The following is a 4042-nucleotide window of genomic DNA, read 5'->3' on the forward strand; positions in this document are numbered from 1 at the left end:
AATCAAATAGTGTAACATTGTCCAAAAGATATACATAAAGCATTTAGAGGAAGGAGGCTCCTTTTTCTTTTAACTCCGGCACGGATTGTCTATTGGACAGTGGTAACCCTATGTCATCACCCTCGTTACTCCAGCAGAAGTCCAGGGATTAGCCCTGCGTAGCTCTTGTTAGCCTCTATTCCCTTCCTTGAACACTGTAGCCAGAAGGTTTTTTTCCTCCTCAAACCTTAAGTATTGAAACCTGGAGGAGGGGCATGTCTGAAAAGAAAATGATGGACTGGACTCTCCCTAGAAGGACGGTAAATGGGTGGTCAACAAGAAAAAAAATATCCTCTGTACCAGGAAATGTTTGAAGTGTTGTTTGGGTATCAAAAAACGGGTGCCCTACACATAAAGCAACAAAGGATATTGGTCTAAAAAGAACACCATGGCCAAAGGTGCATGGCCTGTTTCAACAGAGGATTTGAAAGTTAAAAGTTAACCTGTAAAACATTCAATTCAATTTCATCATTTTACAGATGGGCAAAGTAAAACTCAGGCACAGGAACAGAAGTGCCAAGGTCATACAGGTGGTTGGTGGAAGACACAACCAACTTCCCAACTTCTGACTTTTTAGGGGTGTGTGTGTGTGTGTTGTTTTATTTATGTGCAAGGACATTTTTCTTTAGTACACTAACATTACAACAGAAAGTATAGTCTTGTTTTGGTTTTCTCTGCGCCCTCAATTCTGTATAAGACAGTTTCGCTGCACTCCAACAGAAAGGCTCAGCAAGAGTAGAGACCACCATAAGCAGTACACGTGGGCACCAAGGGCAGATACATTGCCCTTCCTTGTGTAGCAACTAGGGCCACTTGTTGCTTTACTGGGCCAAGTTTGGGCTGGACCTGCAGGATGGGACACCTTTGAAAAACAGCTTCCTAACTGCACTACAACCTGCTCTGGCATCCTGATTCCATTCCCCAAACCCCCCAAATCTTCAGCCAGGAAAAAAAAAAAAAAAAAGAATGGATCACTGGATCACTGGATCAATAGGGAGATTTCTGTCTGCTCCTCCTACTGTCACCTCTTTCTTGCTATTTCCTGCCCGAGGAAACCTGACATCAGCCCAAAAGCATCTCTGGAAATGGGTAGGAGGGAGCCTTACACCTGTCAGCGCCAGAGAAGAAAGTGCGCTCTGCAGAGTTCTCAGTTGTTCCATCTCTTGCGATGAAAGGAAGAAAAGGAGCGAATCCGCCACAGATTTACTGGAGACCAGGGTTACTTCATCCGGCTCCGGCCACAGTAACCCCTGAAGACCAAAGATGCATTTCCATTCCCAGCATTTCTTGTTGGCGTCTTTCCCTACAGGCTAGCCCAGTGCCTGGCCCCGGAGAAGTCTCTGCGTAAAGGTTCTTTAGATCATAAATCAGGCTCCTGTGTGTTTTTCTTAGGAAAAACTGGCACAGACGAATTAGCAGTAGAGACTGGGCTCTCCCTACTACCCTGCATGCTTGGCGGCATCACTTTCGACTACCTCGCATTCTCCCGGCGCTGACAGCCCCGGCTCCGGACCTCAGGGTTGGAAGCAGTCAGCCCCAGCTAGAACCGCCCTGTCCGGGGCTGATGCCACCCTGTGCCTAGAATGTGCGTGTGGGTGCAGGCGGGCGAGCGAGCGGCTTCTACAGTGAGACCGAAGCAGGAGCTCAGCCTTCGCCTGCGACCTGCAATCCCCAGATTCCCTGGGGATCTCGAAACTCCCAATCGGAGGTACTCCCCCCGCCCCACAGCCGCCCACCCATTCCCTCCCCCCTTACCTCAGCACGCAGCCCCTCCCTGCGTGATGTTGCAAAACCGTGGGGAGGGTGGGCGCTGGGAAGGGTGGGGAGAGCCTGAGAGCGAGCGAGGGTGGGAGGGAGTGGGCGGAGGAGGAGAGGGAGCCGAACGCGCATTTAAAGCGATAGCCATCCTCGCTCTCTCCCCAGTGCTGGGCTGTTGGAGAGCTCGAGCTGCAAGCCACCGAGCGCGAGCTCGAGCGCGGCGCGCTGGCCAGGGAACCCGAGAGCGCACGGCGCCCCAAGCTGGCAGGCGCCGCGGGACCCCCCATCCTCGCCGGCTGCCCTTCCCCGGGCGCCCCTACCCTCCTCGCCCGCAGGAGACCCTGGGCTTCACCGGAGGAGCTCACCCCAAGGGGCCAGGACTCCGGCGGGCCCGCCACCGTCCCCTCCAGTGCCGCCGCCACCGCCGCAGCCGCGGGAGCAGCATGGTCCAGCTGGGGAAGCTGCTCCGCGCCCTGACTTTGATGAAGTTTCCCTGCTGCGTGCTGGAGGTGCTTCTGTGCGCGCTGGCGGCGGCGGCGCGCGGCCAGGAGATGTACGCCTCGCACTCCATTCGGATCGAGGGGGACGTCACCCTCGGGGGGCTGTTCCCGGTGCACGCGAAGGGTCCCAGCGGAGTGCCCTGCGGCGACATCAAGAGGGAGAACGGGATCCACAGGCTGGAAGCGATGCTCTACGCCCTGGACCAGATCAACAGCGATCCCAACCTGCTGCCCAACGTGACGCTGGGAGCGCGGATCCTGGACACTTGTTCCAGGGACACTTATGCGCTCGAACAGTCGCTCACTTTCGTCCAGGCGCTCATCCAGAAGGACACCTCCGAAGTGCGCTGCACCAACGGCGAGCCTCCGGTTTTCGTCAAGCCCGAGAAAGTAGTTGGAGTGATTGGGGCTTCGGGGAGTTTGGTCTCCACCGTGGTAGCCAACATCCTGAGGCTTTTCCAGGTAGGGGGGCGCTCCCTCCGGGGCAGAGCGCGCCGTAGCTCCCCGCGCTCTTTATCCTGAAGGCTGGCTTGGACTCCAGGGGTGCGGGGTCTGGTCAGCCTTCGCTCATTTCCACCCTGGAGATCCTGCCGAATCCCTCCCACCTCACCCGAGGAGGTACTTTCCCTGCTTGATTCATTTCCCTTCCATCTCTCCCCTGTCCGCGCTCCGCTCCATCCGGCTTGACATTCTGGATTTATGGCCCCATTGACAAGAAACAGTCTCCGAAAAACAAGGCGATGATTTAAATGGGTTTGCATTCGAGTGAAATATGGTTCCAAAACAGGCTTGTAAAAGTGCCGGGCGGGCTCCTGTGAGAGCCACCTAGGCGCAAGGAATATGAAAGATGAGAAGACGCCTAGAAACTAGGCATTTCTCAACCCCCCAGCTACCCTGCCCCAAGCCGCCCGACAAGCTGCAGCTGCCTTGGAAAATTTCGAGAAGAGCTTAGGGAGGCAGTTCTTAAACCGAAGGCTAGGTCTTCACCTACATTTGGACGTGAATTGCCCATTTCGCTCGGGTTGGATTTCCCGACCTGTAACCTGTCTCTGCGAGGGCATGGGGCGGAAGGCGTGGGGACTGTCCTCAAGCGGGGAGAAGCCACCGGCAGACGTGCCCCCAGGTGATTTGCTCTGGGCAGTTGTTTGCACCGTCTAAACTGCCTTTGCGATCCGGCCACTGGCAGGAGCCGGGCGATCAGCTTTCTACTCCTGCCAGCTCAGAGCCCGGAGGTGAGCTCATGCTAACTGCGAAACACAATCGCTTTCTCTGCACCCACCCTGTGCCCATCCTTTCCCACGACCTCCCTAACGCAGCCCCCAACCCCAGTCCTGGGTTTTGAGTACGATTCTCAGAGCCAGACAAGAAGGCGCCTGGAGGGAGGCAGTAGGGTGCGCCGAGCAAGGCCGGGCGGTCCTCTAGCTCCGGGTGCAGGCGGGCAACGGCGGAAGATGCGAGGACGGCGGATCGGGCCAGCTGAGCCGTGGGCGGTGCTGCAGTGCTCTCTCACCGCCTGCTCCCGCAGCCTCGGCCCCACAGCTCCTGTGCCGCCCTGGGTATAGATGGATGGCTTCTGGATGAAGAAATTGAGTTTCAGGGTCTGCGTGACTATGGGTTCTCTTGTTTCTCTGTCTTTCTTCCTGTGTGTCTCTCTCCTTGTGTCTCTTTCTCCCTGCTGTTTTTTTTTTTTGTCTCTCTGTTTTTATGTTCTCCCTTTCAATTTCTGCCTGTCTTTTCCTTCTCTA

Source organism: Delphinus delphis, chromosome 12 (assembly GCF_949987515.2).
Source record: "Delphinus delphis chromosome 12, mDelDel1.2, whole genome shotgun sequence".
Classification (NCBI taxonomy): domain Eukaryota; kingdom Metazoa; phylum Chordata; class Mammalia; order Artiodactyla; family Delphinidae; genus Delphinus; species Delphinus delphis.